Source organism: Diceros bicornis, chromosome 21 (genome assembly GCF_020826845.1).
Source record: "Diceros bicornis minor isolate mBicDic1 chromosome 21, mDicBic1.mat.cur, whole genome shotgun sequence".
NCBI classification, from domain to species: domain Eukaryota; kingdom Metazoa; phylum Chordata; class Mammalia; order Perissodactyla; family Rhinocerotidae; genus Diceros; species Diceros bicornis.
The window spans coordinates 25433795-25459981 of NC_080760.1; the positions used below are offsets into that span (position 1 = coordinate 25433795).

Genomic DNA, 26187 nt, shown 5'->3' on the forward strand with positions numbered 1-26187 from the left:
AGGCTAAAAAAATTTTGTTAAATAGATTACATTATAAATAATGACAGCTTCTAGACCCACGAAGAGAAAATGACAACTCCTCACCTTTCAATTTTGAGTCTAAACAGGTCTTCAGGTATTAAATGACTGCCCTGAAGCAGCTAATTCAAATTCTAAAATGTTACCAAATTTACAGTTGGAAAGCCGACTAAGAATGGGTGAAAAATCTATAGTCAGATCACACTATTGCTGTTTTGGGGGATGATGGTGGGCACAGAACAGTTTATCACTCCATAAAAGGTTCATTTGTAGTCTTAAACGCTGTAACCTGTATTTTAATAAAACAGTGGTCTATAGTTGGTCAGCAGTTTCTTAATCATGGTCAAAATACATGACCGTCATGTCCACAAATTGTTGGTTTTCTTACTACATTTTTTTTAAGAAGCAAGCAGCCCTTCCTGTTAGCAGAATTATTCTCCAAGAAATAATGATAAACATTCCAAAGGATAAAACAGAACTAAAGCGTGAAGAGAACAAACCATTTATACTTAAAAAAAAAGACGACCATACACTTCATAAATCAACTGTTATCTACAAGGTCTGATTTTTCTTTAAAACATAGCCTGCATCAATAAGCCTTTTGGCCAAAAAGTTAGAGCAATAAGCATTTGGAAATAATTTTACAAGGTCCTTTGCTGATCTTGATTGTTACTTGTAGCTCTCTTTCCTCATTTCGTTCCATGCTCCTAATACTAGTTCATAGAATGTGGAATTTCTGAAATACCTACCATTCTCTGTAAAGTCCCTTAGGACTTCTTCAGGCATAAATCCTGCTAGAAGAAAGCTTAATTATTTGTTCTTAAATTTAAGTAGAATAAAAATTTGATGCATTCAAACTGTAAAATACTACAACTATGAAGAAGCACGAGGTGATTTATAAGCAATGGCTGACAATGAGCTCTAAGACTTATTATTAAGTGGAAAAGGCAAGTTGCAGGATATATAGAGTAGGATGCAATAAAACTGCATCTGCATGTGTGTGTGTATGAAGCAGCTTAGAGAAGTTAATTTGGGAAGGGGGTGGTGGAATTTTGAAATGTTAAAAATTATATATTTCTGAATCACATGAATCCTTTATAATTGTAATACATTTATATATTAAAACAGAAAGAATTATTTCAATATACATTTGTGACCTACTTAAATTTACAGAAAATACCACTATATTAACATTCTGAATTAAATTCTTTTGATTTTAACAGGCAAGAATGAGTAAAAGAGTATTATCCCATCCCCAATTTTCTCAGATTTGGGTGCATGAAATTATACTCCTTATACGATAATGCTGAACCTGCCTTAGCCTTCAAGATACACAATCATTTGACCATCTCTTGCCAGCATCCTTTGTTTTCATATGTTCAATAGCCCTTTTCCTTCATTCAAATCATTAGGAAAAAAACCTAAATATTTTTTATTCAATAAAGAAAGCATTTAAACAAAAGCTTTGATTGGTGCCAAGTCCTAACATCATCCGAAGCTCCGCTGACCTTCCTGGTCTCAGTTACTCTTTGCCTCAACATAAAACCAATGCGGGCGGCCCATACACTCAGCAGCCTGAACTGACACAACTCATCTAATCACAAACACCTGTGAATTGAAAGCTTTTTCAAGTGAGCAACCGCATAAACCACCTAGCCTGGAAATCTGTATTTTGACATGCTTCAGCATCTGAAAACCTTTCCTCACTGGCTCCTGGTCCATCCACTACCCCCTGCCCTGTTCAGCCACTTCTCCTGGAACTAACTCTTGTGCTTTGGAGAAAACCACTCTTTGTTGGGCCTCATAGTTCCATACTTTCCCCCTCAGCCTGTAGCTACTCTCTCAAAACCTTAAGCTTGTCATCCTTAAATAATCAGGATTCACATCAATTCTATTAACTCCCTTTCTATATAGATAAGTAAAACATTCTCATTAAAAATAAAAATTTAAAATAGTGCAGAAGGTTTAAAGGAAAAGACAGAAATACTCTTCCTCATCTGAATGGCACATCAGCCTACTATTCAGAAATAGCCACTATATTAACAGTCCAGGAAAATCTAGACGTACATTTTATAAATAAGTTTTAAAGCACCACTGGGATCATACAGTAGATTGTTAAATCTTAGAAAACTTTATACTGCATAAGAAAACAGGTATATCAAAGTTTACAAAACATGGGTCTTTTCTATAAAAATCTGGGCTTTAAGTCCTTGTTCAGAAATATAAGACCCTGATTTAGCCAACTTACATGCTTCTAAATTACAGTGCCTCCTCAAAAATGTAATCCACCAAACGAGGACTGCCAATATCGGTTTAAGAAAAGTTACTGTCCAAGTGAAACTGTGTTCAAATGCATTTTGACGGGGCTGTCATTTGGCAAGAGGGGCTTACTCTGGCCAAGAGACAGAAAAATAAGCTGGGTACCCTTCTCCTGCCCTCCCACAGTACCCATACAGGCTCCATTATAACCTTTTTCAAATTATACTGTAGTTCAGTTCAACAGTTCATTTCAAACATTCTCCAAAAATGGAGTATGTGCCAGGTATTGTGCCAGATGCTGAAAACATAAAATTATAATACCCATTCCCTGTCCTGGAGGTGCGAAAGCCAAAGAGAGGGGGTTATGTGGCACTCACAGGGCATTGCAACACAGCAGAGTAGATATTAGAGGCATGTGCTGGGTACATTAGAGGCAGAGAAAATGGATCCATCTCTGCTTTGCCATTATAGTTTTCTTATTTTTCTTCAATCTGTGAATTTCTTGTTTCTAACACGGTGCCAGACACACGGTGGAGTTTCAATGCTTGTCAAGTGAACTAACGTGAATGCCATGTAAAAACTCAATTCCTTTATATTTAAAAACTCTTTGAATGCTAAGTATGAGATTGCTTGCACATGCACTGTAAATATCTAATATAAAAAGGAAAAGCCATGGTTGCTGTAAAGGACTGCAGATCTTACTGGAAGAACAAATAGCCCACGACCTGAAAACCATTATAAAAGAGAATGTCAAGCATGGCAGGTGATATGTGCTATGAAAGTTTGAACCCTCACTAAGCAGGTTTTAGAGAGACAGAAGGAAGACTCGAGTCCTGGCAAGGGTGATTTCGTTCATAATAAGGCAATGGAGAAAATCCACACGGCACGTGACAGGCCCAATGAAGAGTGGCTTGAATGAATTAGAGGGTAGATAGAGGGATGGTTACTCAGGTTTAGAATACTGCGGGTGAGGAACTTCACTTCTTATTTACTTAATTTCAAAAAAGGAAGTAAATTATAAATTATTTATACTTTGGGGGGTTTTAAGTATTTAACAATTAAAATTGAATAAAAATGAAGCTAGGTTCCAGATTAAGGCTTGGTCTGGCTAGTAGTGACAGGTTCCCATAGATTCTTTTTTTTTTTTTAATTTTTTGTTTATTGCAGTAACATTGGTTTATAACATTGTAAAAATTTCAGGTGTAACTCACTGTACTTCTATTTCTGCATAGATTACATCATGTTCACCACTGAAATACTAATTACAACCCATCACCACATACATGTACCGAATTATCCCTTTCACACTCCTCCCTCCTCCCTCCCCCCTTCCCCTCTGGTAACCACCAATCCAATCTCTGTCTCTGTCCCTATGTGTTTGTTTATTGTTATTATTATCTACTACTTAATGAAGGAAATCATATGGTATTTGACCTTCTCCCTCTGACTTATTTCACTTTGCATAATACCCTCAATGTCCATCCATGTTGTCACAAATGCCTGGATTTCATCGTTTCTTACGGCTGAGTAGTATTCCATTGTGTATATATACCACAGCTTCTTTATCCATTCGTCCCTTGATGGGCACTTAGGTTGCTTCCAAGTCTTGGCTATTGTGAATAACGCTGCAATGAACACAGGGGTGCATGTACCTTTACAAATTGGTGTTTTCAAGTTCTTTGGATAAATACCCAACAGGGGAATAGCTGGATCACATGGTAGTTCTATCCTTGATTTTCTGAGGAATCTCCATACTGTTTTCCATAGTGGCTGCACCAGTTTGCACTCCCACCAGCAGTGTATGAGTTCCCTTCTCTCCACATCCTCTCCAACACTTGTTGTTTCCTGTCTTGTTAATTATAGGCATTCTGGCAGGCGTGAGGTGATATCTCATTGTAGATTTGATTTGCATTTCCCTGATAGTGATTTTGAACATCTTTTCATGTGTCTGTTGGCCATCTGTATATCTTCTTTGGAGAAATGTCTGTTCAGGTCTTTTGCCCATTTAATTGGGTTGTTAGTTTTTTTGTTGTTGAGATGCATGAGTTCTTTATATATTTTGGAGATTAAGCCCTTATCAGAAGTATGGTTTGCAAATATCTTCTCCCAATTGTTAGGTTGTCTTTTCGTTTTGTTGATGGTTTCCTTTGCTGTGCAGAAGCATTTTAGTTTGATGTAGTCCCATTTGTTTATTTTTTCTATTGTTTCTCTTGCCCAGTCAGACATGGTGCTTGAAAATATGTTGCTGAGATGGATGTCGAAGAGCGTACTGCCTATGTTTTCTTCTAGAAGTTTCATAGTTTTAGGTCTTACATTCAAGTCTTTAATCCATTTGGAGTTAATTTTTGTGTATGGTGTAAGGTAAGGGTCTACTTTCATTTTTTTGCATGTGGCTATCCAGTTTTCCCAACACCATTTGTTGAAGAGACTTTCTTTTCCCCATTGTATGTTCTTGGCTCCTTTGTCAAAGATTAGCTGTCCATAGACATGTGGGTTTATTTCTGGTCTTTCGATTCTATTCCATTAATCTGTGTGTCTGTTTTTGTGCCACTGCCATGCTGTTTTGGTTACTATAGCTTTGTAGTATATTTTGAAATCAAGGAGTGTGATACCTCCAGCTGTGTTCTTTTTAGAACTTCTTTAGCTATTCGGGGTCTTTTGTTGTTCCATATAAATTTTAGGATTCTTTGTTCTATTTCTGTGAAAAATGTTGTTGGAACTTTGATAGGGATTGCATTGAATCTATAGACGGCTTTAGGAAGTATGGACATCTTAACTATGTTAATTCTTCCAATCCAAGAGCACGGAATATCTTTCCATTTCTTTGTGTCTTCTTCAATTTCTTTCAGAAATGTTTTTTTTTTTTTTTTTTTTTTTTTTTTTTTTTTGTGAGGAGATCAGCCCTGAGCTAACATCCGCCAATCCTCCTCTTTTTTTTTTTTTTGCTGAGGAAGACGGCCCTGGGCTAACATCGGTGCCCATCCTCCTCCACTTTATATGGGACGCCGCCACAGCATGGCTTACCAAGCAGCGTGTCGGTGTGCGCCCGGGATCCGAACCAGCGAACCCCAGGCCGCCGCAGCGGAGCGCGCGCACTTAACCGCTTGCGCCACCGGGCCGGCCCCCAGAAATGTTTTATAGTTTTCCGTGTACAGATCTTTCACCTCTTTGGTTAAGTTTATTCCTAGGTATTTTATTCTTTTTGTTGCAATTGTAAATGGATAGTATTCTTAATTTCTCTTTCTGCTACTTCATTGTTAGTGTATAGAAATGCAACTGATTTTTGTATGTTGATTTTGTATCCTGCAACTTTACCATATTCGTTTATTACTTCTAAAAGTTTTCTGGTGGATTCTTTAGGGTTTTCTATATATAAAATCATGTCATCTGCAAATAGTGACAGTTTCACTTCTTCCTTTCCAATTTGGATCCCTTTTATTTCTTTCTCTTGCCTGATTGCTCTGTCTAGGACTTCCAGTACTATGTTAAATAGGAGTGATAACAGTGGGCATCCTTGTCTGGTTCCTGTTCTTAGAGGGATAGCTTTCAGTTTTTCACCATTGAGGATGATATTAGCTGTGGGTTTGTCATATATGGTCTTTATTATGTTGAGGTACTTTCCTTCTATACCCATTTTATTCAGAGTTTTTATCATAAATGGATGCTGTATCTTGTCAAATGCTTTCTCTGCATCTATTGAGATGATCATGTGATTTTTATTCTTCATTTTATTAATGTGGTGTATCACGTTGATTGATTTGCGAATGTTAAACCATCCCTGCATACCTAGAATAAATCCCACTTGATCATGGTGTATAATCTTTTTAACGTATTGTATGCGATTTGCTAGTATTTTGTTGAGGATTTTTGCATCGATGTTCATCAGTGATATTGGCCTGTAATTTTCTTTTTTTGTGTTGTCCTTGTCTGGTTTCAGTATCAGGGTAATGTCAGCTTCATAGAATGAGTTAGGGAGCTTCCCCCGCTCCTCAATTTTTTGGAAGAGTTTGAGAAGGATAGGTATTAAGTCTTCTTTGAATGTTTGGTAGAATTCACCAGGGAAGACGTCTCGTCCTGGACTTTTATTTTTGGGGAGGTTTGTGATTACAGTTTCGATCTCCTTACTGGTGATTGGTCTATTCAAATTCTCTACTTCTTCTTGATCCAGTTTTGGAAGGTTGTATGATTCTAAGAATTTATCCATTTCTTCCAGATTGTCGAATTGGTTGGCATACAGCTTTTCATAGTATTCTCTTATAATCTTTTGTATTTCTGAGTTGTCTGTGGTAACCTCTCCTCTTTCATTTCTGATTTTACTTATTTGTACCTTCTCTCTTCTTTTCTTGGTAAGTCTAGCTAAAGGTTTGTCAATTTTGTTGATCTTTTCAAAGAACCAGCTCTTGGTTTTATTAATTTTTTCTATCGTTTTTTTGGTCTCTATTTCATTTATTTCTGCTCTGATTTTTATTATTTCCCTTCTTCTACTGATTTGTGGCTTTGTGTGTTCTTCTTTTTCCAATTCCTTTAGGCACATTGTTTGATTCTTTGAGATTTTTCTTGTTTGTTGAGATAGGCCTGTATTGCTATAAACTTCCCTCTTAGAACCGCTTTTGCTGTATCCCATAAGTTCTGGCATGTCATATTTTCATTTTCATTTGTCTCCAGGTATTTTTGATTTCTTCTTTGATTTCTTCGTTAACCCAGTCGTTGTTCAGTAGCATTTTGTTTAATCTCCATGTATTTGTGGCTTTTCTGATTTTCTTCCTATAGTTGATTTCTAGTTTCACACCGTTGTGGTCAGAAAAGATGCTTGGTATTATTTCAATCTTCTTAAATTTATGGAGACTTGTTTTGTGGCCTAATACGTGATCATTCCTGGAGAATGTTCCATGTGCATTTGAAAAGAACGTGTATTCCTCAGTTTTTGGATGGAATGCTCTGTATATATCTACTAGGTCCATCTGTTCTAGGTGTCATTTAAGGCCAATGTTTCCTTATTGATTTTCTGTTTGGACGATCTATCCATTGGTGTAAGTGGAGTGTTAAAGTCCCCTACTATTATTGTTACTGTCTATTTCTGTTTTTATGTCTGTTAATAATTGCTTTATATATTTAGGTGCACCTACATTGGGTGCGTAGATATTCAGAAGTGTTATATCCTCTTGTTGGATTGTTCCGTTGATCATTATGTAATGCCCTTGTCTCTTTTTACAGTTTTTGATTTAAAGTCTATTTTGTCTGATATGAGTACTGCTACCCCAGCTTTCTTTTCCTTGCCATTTGCATGGAGTATCTTTTCCCATCCCTTCACTTTCATTTGTGAGTGTCTTTAGGTCTGAAGTGTGTCTCTTGTATGCAGCATATATATGGGTCTTGTTTTTTTATCCAGTCAGCCACCCTATGCCTTTTAATTGGAGCATCTAGTCCATTGACATTTAAAGTAGCTATTGATAAGTATGTACTTACTGCCCTTTTTTTTTTTGTCAGTGTTTTAGTAGTCCTTCTCTGTTCCTTTCTTCTTCTATACAGAATTGATGGTCACTTTAGTTTGACCTCTGTCTGAAAGCTGTACTCTTTAACTCCCCTCCTCCCTCCTTTTATGTTTTTGATATCATATCTAACCTCTTTTTTGTGCATTTGTATCCATTACATTCTTATTATGGAAATAGATAATTTTTCCTATTTGTGGTCTTCTCTTTTCCCCTTAAATCAGTCCCTTTAACATTTCTTGTAGCACTGGTTTCTTGGTGACAAACTCCTTTAATTTTTGCTTGTCTGGGTAATTTTTGATCTCTCCTTCCATTTTGAATGATAACCTTGCTGGGTAGAGTATTCTTGGCTGTAAGTTTTTTCCTTTTAGCACTTTAAATACATCGTGCCATTCTCTTCTAGCCTGTAAGGTTTCTGCTGAGAAGTCAGCTGATAGCCTTATGGGGTTTCCTTTGTATGTAACTTGACATTCTCTTGCGGCTTTTAGGATTCTCTCTTTATCTTTAATTCTGGACATTTTGATCATGATGTGTCTTGGTGTGGGCCTCTTTGGGTTTCTCTTGTTTGAGGCTCTCTGTGCTTCCTGTACCTGGATGTCTGTTTCCTTCCTTAGGTAAGGGAAGTTTTCATCTATTATTTCTTGAAATAGATTCTCTGCCCCTTTGTCTCGCTCTACTCCTTCCGGGACACCTATAACACGGATGTTAGTGCGCTTGATGTTGTCCCAGAGGTCCCTTAGACTGTCCTCAGTCTTCTTAATTCTCTTTTACCTGTTCACCTTGGGTAATTTCTTCTAGTCTTTCGTCCAGCTCACAGATCTGTTCTTCTGTATCCTCTACTCTGCTTTTCAGTCCCTCTAATGAATTTTTCATTTCCAGTATTGTATTCTTCATTTCTGATTGGTTCTTTTTTATATCTTCCATTTCTTTGTTGACATTCTCACTGAGTTCATCTATTCTTCTCCCCAGATCAGTGAGCATCCTTAACACTCTTTGTTTGAACTCTCTGTCAGGTAGGTTGCTCACTTCTGTTTCACTTAGTTCCTTTTCTGGGGTTTTGTCCTGTTCCCTTACTTGGAATGTATTCTTTTGCCTCCTCATTTTGCCTCTTTCCCTGTGCTTGTGTCTACGTATTAGGTAGGTCAGCTATGTCTCCTGCTCTTGGATAGGTGACCTTATGTAAGTGATGCCTTAGGAGGTTTCCAGTGTGCTTCCCTCAGTTCTCAATATTCCAGGGGTGACCCCTATGTGGGCTACGTGTGTCCTTCTCTTGTGGCCTGTTTGCTTGCCCTGTAGGCACCCAGGGAGGCCGAGTTATGCTCCCGGCCAGCTGTTGTAATGCTCAGCTGCTTGTAGTTGTTGTGGGCCCTTCAGTCTCTTTATGAGGTGTGGGGAGCCCCAGCACAGTTGGCTGCAAGTGCTAATACCACATTTGTGTTGCAGTATTTCTTTTAAGTGAGTAGGCCCCCAACGTGGCAGGTTGTTAGGCTCAGGGCCTTACAATTGCTGTAAGCCTCTAGCCTATTAGGTCTCTTGTCAGCTCTCTGAGGATTGCAGCTGGGTGGGGATGGCCTCAGGCACAGGAGCACCCAATTGTTTCATGCTTTGGAAGGTGGGGCAAACCTCCTATGTGGGTCTTTGAGAAGCACAAGTCTTCTGCAGCTGACAAGCCCTGCCGCCCACAGGTCCACACACACAGTCAACACAATCCTGCCCTGTGTGCGTGCCCCGACCTCCCGAAGCAGAGCCAGTCTCTCCACGGCGGGAGCCCCACACACTCCGCCACTGCCCCACACTCTCCACCCGCTCCTTGTGCACACCCTGCCCCGCTCAAGTCGGCTCAGTTGCCAGGCTGCAGAGAATCCAGTCACCAATCTCTGCAGGCCCACACGTTGCCTGAGGGCTTGTTGTTGGGTGCGGCCAGTCTCTGGGGTGGGCTGCCTGCCCTGGCTGAGCTGGATTAAATCGGTGCTCTAGCGGGTGGGGCATTCCCGGGGCTAGCAGGCCTCAGGGAGAACTCCAATGGTTCTGTGTCAGCACGCCCACACCAGGCCACAACAATGGCCGCCGCCAATGTCCCAGTCCCTGGAGAGGTCTCACCCCTCACCGAGATGCACTCAGAGCCTATTAGGTGAGTCTCTTTTCACCACAGCACTGTGCACCTTTCTTTCTGGTGATTTTAGGATGCTTTCTGAAACGGGTGAGTTTGCGCACAGGCCCTTTAAGAGCCGGTTTTAGTTTCTTTGTGAACCGGGTTTTCTGGGGGTGCTCCCCAATGCTTTCGTAGCAGGCACAGTCAGATATTATGCCGCTGGTCTCGATTGTGCTGGGTCCACAAAATGCCCACAGCGGGGGCGCTCCCGGCTCAGGACCCCGCGCCTCCAGGGAGGCTGCGGACCTGTGAGCTGCTCCCGGCGGCCGTGAAGCTGGCGGCTTGTGAAGGCGGCGTTTTTTTCTCCAGAAGGGAGTCTCTTCCTCTTCCACCTCAGTTAGGATTGTCCCTTGTTGCAGGAGTTCCTCTCATCCAGCTTTCAGTTCTGTCTCAGGGGTCATTTTTCCACGAGTAGTTGTAAATGGGCTGTGTCCACGGGAGGAGGTGAGTTCCCAGTCTGCTTACGCCACCTCCCATAGATTCTTGAGCACAGGAGCAACACGACCAGGATGGTACCTGGTTTGTTCCCTCATTTCAACAGATATAAGCCCTTAAGGGCCAGGCCTCATGATTGACAGCTAGAGGCACAGACGAAAAAGCAAGGTTCCTGTACTTCAGGATCATCAGTCTACTAAAAGGAAAGGTACACAGGCAGGCAATGAGACATGAGTAATGTGGCTACTCAGCAGTATATACAGAGTGAGCTGAGGAGGGCATATTTTTAGAAAATTAAGCTTCCTGAAAGAAGGAAGAGAGTGAAGGGAAGGAAAACCGCTGAGAGGCTCAACACTCTTGAGAGGTAACGGTCTTGAGAACAGGAGTTAGGATGAATCAATCGAACCAACAAACTGGGAGGAGGAGGAGATGAAAAACTAAGAGCAGCCAAAGATCCAATTACCCTCTCTTCCTTCAGTGCCACACCTCTCCCGGGACTTGGCACACTGAGAGTTAGTTTGTTTATCTCCCCGGCAAAATCTTGATGACAAGAACCATCTCAACTGACTGTCTCAGCACGGCCAATCATATGAAAAAAAAAAAAAAACCTTAAATTAAAAGCAGAGAAAAACTCACTTTGTTAAACCCAACTGTGAAACTGTAACTCTATACGTTACAATGGATTATTGGAGGAAGGGAAGCAATCAGTGAGGTAGAGAGGATCTCAGACACACACTGAGGAACCCGTTTCTGTCATTTCTTGATCTTCAGGGCTGTGGGCTTCAGGCTGCCTTAGCACACCGTGCAAATCTGACTGCTTACTATCCTTCAACTGCCCTTTATTGTCAAACCACCAGCATCTCCATTCAGAATGTGGCAGACACTGACATTCACTAGGAGCATTTACTCTTCAGATTGCAGTGGCAAGGATCCAAGAGCATCAAGCCAACCCCTGGGAAACCCTAGAGGTTGCTCTGCTCAGTGTATGCTGAAATTTGAATAGAAATTAAAGGGACAGGTTGTTCCAAAAGACATGTGAAATCAGACTTCTGGCAATTTTCACATGGAAAGTACTAGACTGTGCAACTTAACAGGAGGTCTCTTAAAATTGTTTAAATATTTTTAGGTTTCTCTAACAACTTCAAACACTGCTGTTTAACATTCCTTCTCAAAACTTACAATGGTTTATATATACCCCAAATAAAGTTTTTAAGCTTTACATTACCAAAATCATGCATTTCTAATATGTACTATTGCAGTATTCCCATTAGAGTAGAGACTGATGAAAACTATGACCTAAAATCTAAAATTACATTTTTTGTAGTATGGTTTAGTTACATGCAGCTCATTAGAAGTTCCATTATATTTCAACATAAGGAAAATAAAGGACAGAGTCAGAGGCTTCAGAAATCAACTTTTATACTTACAACCGAACTATTTGAGTGATGACACAGAAAATCAGCATTACTATGTTAACAGAAGATTCAGGGTTGAAGTCTGTAAAACTCATTGGAATGGGTTTAAGTCAAGACGGCCTTTATTAGGAGAGTTAGCATAGGATGAAATTCAGCTATGTCAAGGGCAGAATACGAGACTTAGAACAAAAGCCAAGGCAGAAAATAAGAACTATGTTGAGAATATAGTGGCCTCTCAAATAATACAGTGGTTAGCAGATTTGAGGTTAGAACCTTGGCTCACTTACTGTTATGTGACTGTGGGCAAGTCAGTAATGCTCTGTTTGCCTCAGTATTCAGTATTCTCATCTATAAGAAAGAGGTAACATCAGTCCCTATCTCAGAGTTGTTGAGAGGATTCAGAGGCTTAATAAAGGCAAAGATTTCAGCACAGTATCAACTGTGTAATTAGTGATCAAAGAATGTGAGCTGAGTGTAAAAACCTACCAACTGGGACAGTCCAAGATGGCGGATGGAAGGAAGCTCAAGCAAGATAACCAGGATACTCCATGTGGAGTGGATATTTATGTGTATATGTATATGTAATATACGATTGTAATAAGTAAATTTTAATTATATATATATATATATATATATATATATATATATATATATATATATATGCGCCCTACTCAAATAAAAGGCATTATCCAAAGACTACTATCTGTAATAAACATAGTGGTTTTACCTTTGTTTAGGTCATGCCACTAAACAAACTGAATATAATCATTTATTGAGTACCTACATGGAAAGTCATCTACTTCAAACATTAGGAACCAGGATTTAGGAAAACTGAGATCTAAATATAATTTTGACCTTAGTGGGGGAAAATAACATTCTCTCTGTGCCCTATTCCCTTCACCATCAATAGGAAGGGAAAATATCCAACCTACCTATATCAGATGATTATTTGGAGTGTCAAATTTAAGATGAGAACAAAAAGATGAAAGGTACCACATAAAAATTGTATCACTCCCTAGATCCAAAGAAGCCTACCCTTCAGCAAATATTGCTTGAAACGTGTAGGGCCCCTTTCTAAGGACCTTGAAGATGTTCAATTTATGAAGTGCACTAAAGACGGTCTATCATGGCCATTGGGGCAGTGACCACAACGATAATAAAATCCTGGCGGTGGCAGTAATTTTTATCCTCAAGTTGCAGTTAGGTAGGATGAACAGGCTCCAACCAGAAATTTATATATTGTTTTTCAGATAGTTACCGAGTTCTATCTTATATGCCAACCTTCTATTATTCTTTTATTATTTCAACTTCTGAGGATATATAACTCATTTTAACTTAAAGTGTTACAACAATTCATTAAAAACAAAAAAAGAAAAACCCAAAACTCAAATTTGTCAAATATGTTGCTGGTAGATTCATTGTAATATTTGAATGTTTAAAAATGTTATCTTGTTCACTCAAAAAAAAATCTGAAGAAACATTAAGGCTTGTGTAAAATCATGTGGTCACATAATGAGGAACTATAAAAATGTTGGCTTCATTCCCCGTATACTCACATGATGCATATTTGAAATCATTCTCAAAACAATTGAAATTAAAACACGGACACATTTGCTGGGAATACCAAGCTAGGTGTTTAAAGGGATTTATTTTCATTTAAAGGGGGTAAGAGAGGAGGATAACTATCTCAAAATAAAATAGGAAGGGAATATGCTAATAATTAAAAAGTTTTAAAACTTACAAACCAAATTAATATCTCTTCTCTGATTTTAAATTCCTACCAGTAGCAGATCTCATCTGGGTTACACCTTGTGCTTTTCCTTTTTTGTATCTTGTCATTCTTTCATATTAGGGTGGAACTAGAGCAATTTAATAAACTTCAGACTTGAGTCTTAGTTGAATTTTTCCAAATGTTGGAAAATGCAGATCTTTCTACTCAACAGAAAAGCATATGTAAGCTAATATATGTCTTGCCCTCCACTCAACCCCCATCCAAGGAAAACAAGAAGAATCTCTTAATCCCATGACACTCCAAATAGGCTAGAGCAGGAATCGGCAAACTTTTCCCGCAAAGGGCCAGAGAGTAAATATTTTAGGCTTTGTGGGCCATACGATCTCTGTCTAAACTACTCAACTCTGTTGTAGAACAAAAGCAGCCATAGACAATACGTAGATGATTAGGCACAGCTGTTTTCCAATAAAACTTTATTTATGAACACTGAAATTTGAAGTTAATATCATTTTTGTGTATCACAAAATATTGTTCTTGATTTTTTTCCCACCGCTTAAAAATCTAAAAGCTATTCTCAGCTTAAGGACCCCACAAAAAAAAGGTGACAGACCAGATTTTGCCCATGAGTCATGGTTTACTGACCCCTAGGCTAGAGAATGATAGAAATCCACAGGGTGCATTGAAGGAAAAAGGAAAAAAAAAACGGTTTCATTTTTAAAACACCAAATGGTAGCATTTAAGCATATGGAGTCATAGTAATATCTTATATACACCATCTTATATATACACTTATATATGCACAATAGTATATACACTTGTGCCTAAGACAAATATCAAATGAATATGAAGATACTGAAATTTAGTTATCTCAACATGGGAACACTTCAATGTTATTTACACTATATTGATAACTCAAGAAAGATGACTCCTTATCAGTTATCAATAGGTCAAAATTCCATCCTATTGTAATAAGTTTTTAATTTTTTGATTACATACGGCATTGACTTGTCAATGAAGGGGCTGGTTGTAGAGAAAGAAGGAAGGGAATAATTTTACAAAACGATGCATTTGGGCCAAACCTGCATAACATTTATGCGTAGTCCTATGGCCTGATATATCTTTACCCAACTCTGTGAAGGCACTTTGTCATGTCTGCCCACCTGGTTTGATGATGCAAGTAGGCAAAGTTTCAGCCACGCCATGCAGTGGTAGCCAACCCTCGGGCTTGTCAGGGGACTCCTCAGAACCTCTGTTACCTGCTCCATAAATGGGCAGAATACTACCTGCCTCACAGGACTGCCAGGAGCAAATGAAAGGATGGATGGGAAAGCACTTTAAAGACTAAAGTGGAGGCCGGCCCAGTGGCTTAGCGGCTAAGTGTGCGCACTCCACTGCTGGCGGCTTCTCCGGCCATGCTGAGGCCGCGTCCCACGTACAGCAACTAGAAGGATGTGCAACAATGAGGTACAACTATCTATTGGGGCTTTGGGGAAAAAGAAAAGGAGGAGGATTGGCAATAGATGTTAGCTCAGAGCCGGTCTTCCTCAGCAAAAAGAGGAGGATTAGCATGGATGTTAGCTCAGGGCTGATCTTCCTTACACACACAAAAAAAACTAAAGTGCTAAATAGATGGCTTACTTGCACAAAGGAAAAGAGAGCAGAAGGTAGCATACGCCTTTCAAATAGAATGATACGGTCAAACTTGGGTGTAAACTGAAATAATAGGCTCATTCAAGAGAACTACCAAACCCACAAGAAAATTAAATATAAGCTTGGGAAATAAGATTTTCTCTATTAAACAGCAGGATCGGCTTTTAACTTTCCAACCATTAGTATCACAATTAAAAATAAAAAAATTCTTTTGAAGAGTATTGAAAATTACATAGCCATGTTTGCCACAGAGAAGAAAATATTTATTCTAGCTCTTAGGATAGATATTTGATATAATTTGGCTCCCAGATCAAAAAGGGAGAAAGAGTGCCCTTTGAGTTTTCTATAGAGGGTTGTGTAATACAATTAAAGCAAGGTCTATTTATCGCAACAAACAGTTAACGGTATTGCTACCATGGACTAGCTTATTAAACCATCTGCAGTGTGCAGGTGAATAACCATTATTGACGTTATGAATAGTATCTCTGATCTGGCCTACTTCTTAAATCCTTGATGGTTCAGCCATACCGGTGCTAGGGATCACAATGATCAAACTAAGCTTGCTCTGCTGCAGCTATATGAGGACCACTGTGATCTTTCAAAAGCTCAAATTAGTCATGTCATTTCCCTGCTTTAAAATCCTTCAGTGGCTTCCCTTCACTTCCAGAATCAGTTCAAACCCTTGATTTTAAAACACAAGATCCTTCTTGCAGACATATTCATCTACTTCCCTAGCCTCATCGCCATGTGCACCTTTTACCTTCGCCATGCTGAAGTTTCCTCAAAATTTCCCATGACTTCCCAGCACCCACATACCTGTGACGATAATTCTCTCATAGTTGTTACTATGTTCATCATAATCCCCCCATTAAATGGAGATCCCATGGAGACAACAGAGCATGTCTTATTCTAGTCTGTATTCACAGGGCCTAGCATGGGTGCTGGACATGACAGATGACGATAGATGTATCTGCTGAATGACTAACAAATTTAATACTAAATTTCTATCAGTTTAGAATAAGCACCAAAACAGTGTTTACCTTGTATATTTTAATGCAATAGCATAATTTTGGTACACAAAAATACTTTAGTTTATAAAGAGCTCCATTTCCAAATTAGGCACTAATTATATACCATGTTGAAGCTCTTATGTCTCATTTTTTTTTTTTTTTTTTGTGAGGAGATCAGCCCTGAGCTAACATCCGCCAATTCTCCTCTTTTTTTGCTGAGGAAGACGGCCCTGGGCTAACATCTGTGCCTATCTTCCTCCACTTTATATGGGACGCCGCCACAGCATGGCTTACCAAGCAGTGCGTCGGTGCGCGCCCGGGATCCGAACCAGCGAACCCCGGGCCGCCGCAGCGGAGCGCGCGCACTTAACCGCTTGCGCCACCGGGCCGGCCCCTTATGTCTCATTTTTTTGTCTTTAAGAAACAAAAGGTATGCATAATATTCCCTAACTGTAAACCAAGTAGAGATGAGGGTTGGAGGGAGAGATTGAACATCGCAGAAACTAGACTTGGAATTCACATAAAGTCACAAAGAAATCAATATTAAAAAGGTAACTGCCAACAGCAGATATTACTCTTATTGAGATTTTTTTTTTTTATAGATAGACTCATGAGAGTTATTAAAACCAGAAGGCTACTATTCCAGACTATGTTATGTAATTGTGTAAGCTTGCAAAGGTAGTTACTGTCAGAGCTCAAATCAGAGCCCAGAGTTCCTTCCAATCCAATGTTCTTTTAAAGATGTGATTTACCACAAATCGATTTCTCTCTCTGGAAGATAAAGTCTAATGTCTTGAAATGCTTAATGGGATTTAAAACACTTAAACTGACCATTCATTTAAGAAGAAATAGTCAAAGAAACTTTGAGATTTTTCTAATACTCAGGTTTGTAATTGTGCATAATAGTTTTGTCTACATGCCATGGTTTATTTTTTAGGGAATAATGAGAAGAATATTCCATTGGAGTCAGTATCTAGACGCTGAGGCCACCAGGCTACTGACTAATTGTGTCACTTTGGGGAAGTACTTCCTTTATAAGCCTCAATATGCACATTTGTTGGGGGTGCAGGAGAGAGAGAGGGAGGGAGGGAGGGAAGGGGAGAGGGAGGGAGAGAGAGAGAGAGAGGGAGAAAGAGAGAGGGAGAGAGAGGGAGGGAGGGAGGGAAGGAGGGAGGGAGAGAGGGAGAGAGAGAAGAAACAGAATCAATTAGGTCTCTTCCAGATCTCCGTGTATAGTTTTTAATTAGTTTAAGAGAACTTCTACATGCCTGACAGAGGCCTTGTAGGGTCATGAACACACACACTGGTTGGTCAGTGAAAAGTGTTTCTTAATTAAACAAAACATCCTCTCAAGAACTCTTTGAAATATGCTGTTACTACTTGCTTTCCTCAGCACAATGCAATAAACTACTGCTTATTTTTTTCTGAATTCTGTCTACAGAATAGAGATTGGGTATATTGTGAACTATTTCCTATTTAAATTAATAGAAAAGAATCACCTGATTATCCTCCTCATCATTGATGCTAGCTCACTAAAAGAATAATAAAGACATTGTAAAGAGCTGTCACATGATAAGTAGCAGCCTATTAGGTTGCTCCATTGTACCACTGCCTTCCTAGATAATCATATTTAGTGTCTCATCAAGAAATTAATTGCTGTATCTTTACATGATTTTAAACGCTAAAAGTAGTTAACAGGAATGTCTTCATTAAATGTAATAATAGTTTCAAGTTTTACTGTATCTGTTCCACACATCTATAAAGCAATCTTTCTGTAGAGCAAACTGAAAAGCATTTCAGGAAACGTACAGTCCAGTAACAAAGAACATAGGATGTTATCAGTCAGACACACGTTCTAGTATCAACTGTGCTCTGTACTAGTTGGTGACTTTGAACAAGCTATTTAACTTCTCTAGGCCTCAGTTTACTTGCCTCTAATAGTCATGGATCTACTGCATAAGCTGTTGAAAGGATTTAGCCAAAAAGAAAGTACTAAGTGTTCATTATTAGTAATAAGCACATGGTGTCTTTCACAGAAGAGAAGCTAATATAACTGAGCCCTCCTCTCCTGCTCTCAGAGACCCCTAGCCACCTGAGACATCTCAATCATTCAGTTCATATGGATTAAGCAACTATTAGACGCCAAGCCCTTGACTGGCTGACCTCAGTCAATTAAACTGTGACCCTGGTGAGACCAAGCTTGGATACAATCCCCTAAAACTAAAATCAATTGGCAAATGTTTTGTTTTATCCCAGTCATAGGTGCATCAAAATATAGCCAGCTCTCTTGCAGAGATGAGATTTCTTGAGAAGAAAGCATAAGGATCAAGAGACTTAGCAGGTAATGACATCTCAATTATCTTCTGGTAAGGGGACAGCAAGGCTATCCTTATGGTCCTTCTAAGGAACTATTTCTTAACTTTATGAAGTTACGGCCAGGTTATTAACTGGCTGGTAGCAGTTCTTTTGAAATGATGTAAAGCCACTTTAGGACAATGAGCTTTCTCCAGCTGGCAGTAACCTGTTAACAAAGTGAGCGCCTTTTGCAGAATGGCCTGGACCCCATTCTTAGTTCTGCTTCATACTGTGTGTCCTTGGGTAGGTTTCTGAATCTCTCTGAGCTTGCTTTTCAATGGTAAAATGTAAATATTTACCCACAACTTAGGGCAAAATGTAAATGTTTACTTATATCATAAGGTTGTTGAGAGAGTATTAGAATAGCCATTCCCACCCGGAATTTGAGTTTGAGGAGAGGGGCTGGTCTGGAATAGCAAAAAGCAGCAATTTCTGGAGGCATTCATAGAATCACAGAATATTAGAGCAACGACCTCAGAGTGTCCCCTAGTTTTACAGATGAGGACACTGGGACTCAGAGAACATGATGTTCGCCCATCACCCAGGAGCCAGCTGTGGAGAGAGCCAGCAGAAGGACCCTCTCTGCCTGAGTAGTCAGCATGATCCCTCTCTCCTGCCCGTAAACCTTAGCCTGCTCCTCCTTTCAAAATATGGCCCCAAATAATGGTTTATAATTCTATTCATGTGGAAGCTATATTTCAATCAGAATCTTTTGTCAGAACCTTTATCAACAAAATCAAAAGAGAATAAATTAGATTCTAAGATATCGAGGCAATTATCAATTAGAATACTACATGTGCCAGAATACATAAAGCAATGGGAATCTCAGAGAAGAAGGAAGAGCGAGCTATGAGAGAGTGGGGGAGGCTAAGAAGGGAGTCAGAGGAGTGGAGACTCAGGAGCACTGGAAGCCTGGCCTGAAAGCCAGTGTATTCTACTGTGATCAGCTCAGCAGAGTCCAAACACAGATACACGACTATTGATTATAATACTGATGACTAATGAGAGACGTGTGAAAGACACACATTTCCTCAAAATATCCTTATATGCTTAGGGGGTACTAAAACTTGTCTTTTACTGAATACAAAGTCCTATTCCATAATTAGTGACGGGGGAGACAACATGATTATTACATTGTAGCAGTGATTCTCAAGGTGCAGTCTCTGAGCCAGCCATGTCTGCATCACCTGGGAACTTGTTGAAAGTGCAAGTTCTCGGGCACCATCTCAGATCTACCAAATCAGAAACTCTAGGGGGGACCCAGTAGTCAGTATTTTAACAGGTGTTAAACACCAGAATACCCTCTAACCCTTCACTGTCTACCCATCCAGCCTAGATGGTGAAGGAAGGAGAGAATATAGCTGTCACACAATTTCCAGTCTTTCATGACTGTTCTCACCTAACCACTAACTTCCCCCTTCTCTGACCTCTTTTGTAATCATGTGACACAGCTACCCTACTCCCCTGTGGTGCTTTAGCAGCACGTTTGATAATGGTGCTATATAACACTGTTGTCTACGGTGATCCTGATGCACGCTTCAGTTTAAGAATCACCTCACTCTCACTACTCTCCCTTGCTGCCACCAGAGGATATTCTGAAACAAGAAAGCTGTGCGTCTTCCCCGCTTATGAACCCTCCCATCCTCATCTTCCAAGATTCCATTCTCAAACTTTATGTTCTGACTCTCAGCTGACTCTCTGCCAGGAAGGCCCTTTTCCCTCTTGCTCTTACTCACTCTACTCCTCCTGTGGGACTGCTTCAGGTAACACACTCTCTAGGAGATCTTAAGCCTCACCCACCCCCTCCAAGTGCAAGATAGCTATCCGCCCACCCACCTCCCCCCACCCCAGGTTTCCTGAGCTCCCAGTGCATGGCTATCACTGTTCCTATTACACTGTACTCCTTTGCATTTTTCTTAAAACACACACTGCCCCTGCCTGGTGTATAGAAAATAAGCGTTAAATGCTTGCTAAATTTATAAGGTTATTAAGCAGCCTAAACTATTCCCTAAATTATAGCCTGACCTCTCTTTCCTCACCAGATAAATACCTACTAGCAGTGTTGGGAAAACTATGCAAGTGTCCCTCTTCATCAGGCTTCCTTGATTCTAGCACTGCCTATAGCCCAAAATAAAGAATATGATAGACTCCCTAAATGTATCCCCAATCCATTTGCCAGTTTGCTGAAGATCAAATTTAAAGTATAATAGCTCTAACACAATACATGATTTAGAACACTTCTGGTTTCTTTTAAGTGTAATAAGAATAGTCGCTGGATTTGAATCCTATTATTTTTAGTTGATGCAATAACAATCATTTATCATCTCCAGGTTTCCCATCAAGGTCCCATTACTGGCCCTTCCACACATCATGCACATCCATTTCCTGTGACTGCCCCCTAACTCTCCACTATCTAGCCACCCAGGCTAGACAGCGAAGGGAGCAGAGAATATAGCTAGGTTGCGCCATTTCCTAGTCTTCCACAACTGTTCTCACCTAACCACTGACTTCCCCCTTCTCTAAGCCCTGTTATAATCATGTGACACAGCTACCCTATTTCCCTGCTGTGCTTTAGCAGCACGTTTGATAATGGTGCTATATAACACTGTTGTGATTCCGTGTCAGTGTCACGTACAACCCAACTGTGTCTTCAGTCCATTTGTAAGTATCTTCTAAATAAAGATATTCTTGATTTTTTATTTTATTTCACTTCTCCTATAAGCCCACCAATACTGAGGTTACAGCAACATATTTGTTAGAGGTCTGCATCTTTACAAATCTATAAACACACATTACATAGACTTTATGGTACTCAGTAATTATACATGCCCCTCATTCATAGTCCACAATTGTCCAGATTTGATTAAAAACGTTTTAAACATATTTCTGTTGATTTTAAATACCTAGACCTTTTTCCAAATGCATCATTAGACTGCATGATTCAAGAATGGCAAGTGTTTCTAAAACCACTCAAACTTGACGTGTTGTAATTCTTTAAAAACACCTAAACACTAGTCTTGGAGATCACAAATTAAGGGATGGTTATCTTTGTGAATTTTCTTTATGTTCAAAATTACTAGTTTTAAACCTATGTCATTTCAAAAACATAACTAGCATTCTCCTAGCCTAGAACACATTTTCATCAAGTGCCAAAACAAGGGCAGCATCATAAAATACAGCAAGAAGAGTTAAAAGTAGCAAATTCACTGGATACAGAATTATAAAATATCTCATCTGTAATTTTTATTTACAAATGTTTTTTGAAAATATACTGCCTCCAGCAAAAGTATATGTATGATTTTCCTATACATAAAAAATTTATTAGTCCTTTTTCCTTCACTTCAGCATTATTTCTGATACCCTCCCTGGTACATTAATGAAACAAAACCTTGACTGACGAGAGATAGATGCTTTCTAGATTGCTGATTAAGCAAATGTTCAGTCCAAGGCTAATTTCCTCACTTAGATTTTTGGATCCTATGTTCTTCTGTCTCTTCGGTGATCTTGTTTCCTTAATCATCCCTGTCTTTCCCCAGCTCAACTGGCTTTTTCCCACTCAGGTATCCTTCTGTCTTACACACACGCACCAATTTCCTAATCCATGAGGCTTCTAGCTATCATCAGATGCTTGTTCAACAAGCTTAGCAGGGAAGGAAAAGAAGAGGAGTAGTGTCTACCATCAGTGTGGCTGCTTCCCTAAGACTCTACTACTGCCTCAAACCATAGCAATCAGGATAGGGGCCCAAGAATGACGAGGAAACAACTCCCATTAAGGTTAACAGCTCTATTGTGTAAACAGTGCAATTTTGACAGTGACCACTTGCTACTTCTCAAGCCCATCTACTTCTGCTTCTGGGACATCATTCTCTGATTTTCTTTCTATTTTCCTGGTGACTCAGTCACAGCCTCCTCCACAGGCTTTTCTTTGCTGGCTGTTAAATGTTAACATTTTGGGCTTTAATCCTCAGAATTCCTTTCCCCCCTCAGTTGATATTCTCTTTTTCCTGCCAATGATTCAATTCAGACCTCACTTAAGGGCTCTGGACTCTTACATCTCACTGCTCATCAGGTGCTTTCCCTAGGATGCCTCTCCATCTTAAGCTCAACATGTCCCAAATCAACCATTCTCCACCATAATGACCTTTCTCCCCAGCAAATATGCTCCTCCTCCTATATTCTGTACCTGGATAAATTCCACCCTCCAGCTCCCAAACTAATATCATAAGAGTAATCTTAATTTCACCTTCATCCAACATCCTCCAATTAATGACGGTCCTATTGATTCTTCCTCAACCTCTCTCTCCATTTCCCCATATTCATTATAACTAACTTCATTCATTTATTCATTCAAACATTCATTAAGCACCTACTATGTGTCAGACAGTATTTTGCATATCAAGAGCCTAAACAAAACAGATCAAAATTCCTTCCCTCTTGGAGCTTACTTTCTAGTGGGAGAGGTGAATAAAACAGATAAGTAAAATATACAGTATGTTAGTTAGTCATAAGTCTTAAGGAAAGAAGGGAGGGAAAGAGGGAGGGATAAAGAAGATAAGGAAGAAAGGAAATATTGGGATAGAGGTGGTTAAAATTTTAGCTAGATTGGCCAAGGAAGGTCTAAGGAGAAGACAACTGTTCTCTCTCTCTTTTTTTTTTTTTTCACCTAGACTATTGATCTTGCTGCCTTCATTGCTTACTTCACTCTCACTCATCTTTGAAGCTGTCAAAAGAAAAATATTTCCCCAAACCATAACCTTATCATTTCCTTACTTCAAATCTTTCATTGACTACTTGTGGCTTTCAGGAAGATGTTTATACTGCCTAAATTTAGCACATAAGGCCTCTCATAATCTAGTCCCCACCAACCTAACTAGCATCATTTCTTGTTATACAGTGGAACCGTACTCAGAAATCAACTGTACTAAAATCATCTGCATTTTACTTAATAGATGATTTTTTTTGTGCCTCTATACCTTCATCTTTTTTCTACCTATAACACTTAATCCTAATAACTGTGAAAATACCCATAATCTTCATAATTGCCATCTCCTCCATTGCTGAAATCCAGCCTAACATTTAGAAAGTATATTTTACCCAGTTCAGATAAACTCCACCCATAAAATAGAAATACTATAACTTACTTTGCACACTTGTTTGAAAAATAAAATGAGAAAAAGTATATTTAATAGAGTAGTTGGCACAGAATGGCAGCTAAATAATTAGCAGCCTTTACTGTGTAATACACTGAATTAATCATCTGTCTTTTCCAGACAAGGCTTTCTCAGCCTCAACATTACTGACATTTTGGGCCAGATAATTCTATGTTGCAGGGGGCTGCCCTGTGCATTGTAGAATGTTTAGCGGTAATCCACTAGATATCAGTGGCACCTCTCCAGGTGTAATAACCAAAAATGTCTCCAAACATGACTAAATGTGCCCTAAGGGGCAAAATCATCCCTGGTAGATAATCACTGCACTAAACCATAAGCAACTTAGGGGCAGAAACCAATTATTACTCATTATTGTATCTCCAGCTATCTAGTACCAAAGCCAGCAATACTAGGTATTTAATAAAAGAACCACAATCCTGTCTTCTAGCACCATAGATTCATTTTCCCTGTTTTTGAAATGTATGTAAATGTATTTGATATTGCTGCATGTTGCAGTAGTTTATTCATTCATTTCTACTTCTGTATATTTCTTTTTTAATATACTCTACTTTCTTAGATGTTCTATTGTTTGGACATTTGGGTTGTTTCCAATTTGTAGCTGTGTGACTACTGTTATCATGAATAATCTTTATATGTGTTTTGGTTACAAGTCAGGACAGCAGTTTTGTTGGAGGATGAGGGTGGGGTGTGATTGGGAAGGGATACAATGACTGTTCTTGGGGGTGCTGCTAACATTCCTTCTTGACCCGAGTGGTGGTTACATACGTGTGTCCACTTTGTGTTGGCTCATTGAAAACATTTATGATCTGTGAACACAGAATTCTGTGTGATACTTCATGTAAAGTTTTTCTTTTATATTAACTAAGAACAAGACAGTTGTGCAAATAGAGAAGAAAAAGAGCCAGGGATTCTGGTAAATATCCTACAATGCCAATATTCATGTGAAAAATAAATGTACCTTCATTTGTATCAAAGAAAAGCGTATTAAAACAAAAAAATGCATTTTTATACTATTTGTCAATAATACCCAGTGTTGATAAAATGAAAGGGAAAATGTCTGCTGTTAGTGAAGATGTGAATGGGTACAACTTTCCTAAAAGGCAGTTAGGCAATATATGTCAAAAGTCTCTAAAATATGTATTATGGTTTTATGGCAATTATCTTTCAATAAAGCTAGAAAAAAGGTGTTATGTTTAAAAGTTTATCTTATGAAAGCAAATTAGACAAATGTGTAAAAGATAAAAAAGAATCTATATACGTAAGGACAGTCTTCACATAACTGCTTATAATGGTGAAAAACTAAAAGCAAAATTTCAATAGGTAATTAGCTAAATACACTATGGTATATCCATTCGGTAGAAGGCATATGCAGTCATATTCAATGACATGAAAAAAATTTTCATAATTCATTAAGTTGAAACAAGTTACAAAACAAAGCAGTGACACATTTGAAAGGAAAGACATAAATATGCATAGAAACAAAATGTTGAGGATAGAAGCCAAAATGTACTTTCTAAGCTTTCTAAGAGGAATATGTATAACAGTTTTCAAAATTAAGATTTTTTGTGTAAATGAGTTTACCAAAGAATGAGAAAAAGAAAATATGAGAGAACTATCATTCAACAGTATCAGAGACAACGGCAGCTCTCAGTGTCCATTAGCGTATATGTATGTGTATATATATATATATTTTTCATAGTATGCCTCAAATGAATTGATTATTGAATTGGTTTTTATAAGCATGTTTGAATTTTGTAAGCTCTATACTTTATGGACCAAGAAGCCAATCTTAGCCAACATTTTATAAAGCAAGTCTTCCTTTGGAAAAAAGGTATTGCTTTACAATTGGAATCTTACTTTAGTGATTAGGAAACAGATGAGCAAGTTTCACATATAAGATTTTTTAAAGCTACTATTGTTTTAAATATAATTTTCTTCTCTGCTGTCAAGCAATAATCTCTTAAATAGTGAATATAATTTCAAATTCTGTCTGTAACAGTTTTTCCAATTTAAACGTCTCATCCTCTGAATAGAATACAAATAACAATGCAGTATATGCAAAGTATCTATGAAAAACAGCACATAATTAGTATGAAAGAACTATGGTCATCCAAAGTCATATACTGAAAATTAAGAAATAATTTTCCACTTTCACTTTGCTTCACAGGATTTTTGTTAATAAGCACTTCCTGACTGTACCAGATAAGTAATGATTTCTTCTAGGTCAGTAAATTGCAACATTGATTGCATTCACTTACAATAATAACCATAGCAAACCTATTCTCACATGCAGATTCTCTTTCCAAGGCTGATTTACAGTCACTGCTCTCCTCTCCACTTCTGAGAAAAGGGATCAACTAAACCAAAATGTGCATGTTAACCCCTGCCTATGAGTATCTCTATAACGAAGGCCCTGTTGATACACTATGAGGTATTGCTGAGTGACCATCCATACCAGTTTGCCCAGGACAGTCCTGGTTTACATCCAATGTCTCTGCATA

The 26187-nt window shown here is 38.8% G+C and overlaps 1 protein-coding gene and 1 long non-coding RNA gene across 2 annotated transcripts in view; one reads left to right on the forward strand and one right to left on the reverse strand.

The window, feature by feature from the left end:
- The window catches only part of RSPO2 (R-spondin 2), a 155764-nt gene that overhangs the window by 54394 nt on the left and 75183 nt on the right, over positions 1 to 26187 (reverse strand). The window lies entirely within an intron of this gene.
- The window catches only part of LOC131419544 (uncharacterized), a 57151-nt gene continuing 40782 nt past the window's right edge, over positions 9819 to 26187 (forward strand). The window contains exons 1-2 of the long non-coding RNA XR_009223273.1: positions 9819 to 9897; positions 18417 to 18501. This is a non-coding gene — a long non-coding RNA (uncharacterized LOC131419544). The remainder of the gene's footprint in view (positions 9898 to 18416; positions 18502 to 26187) is intronic.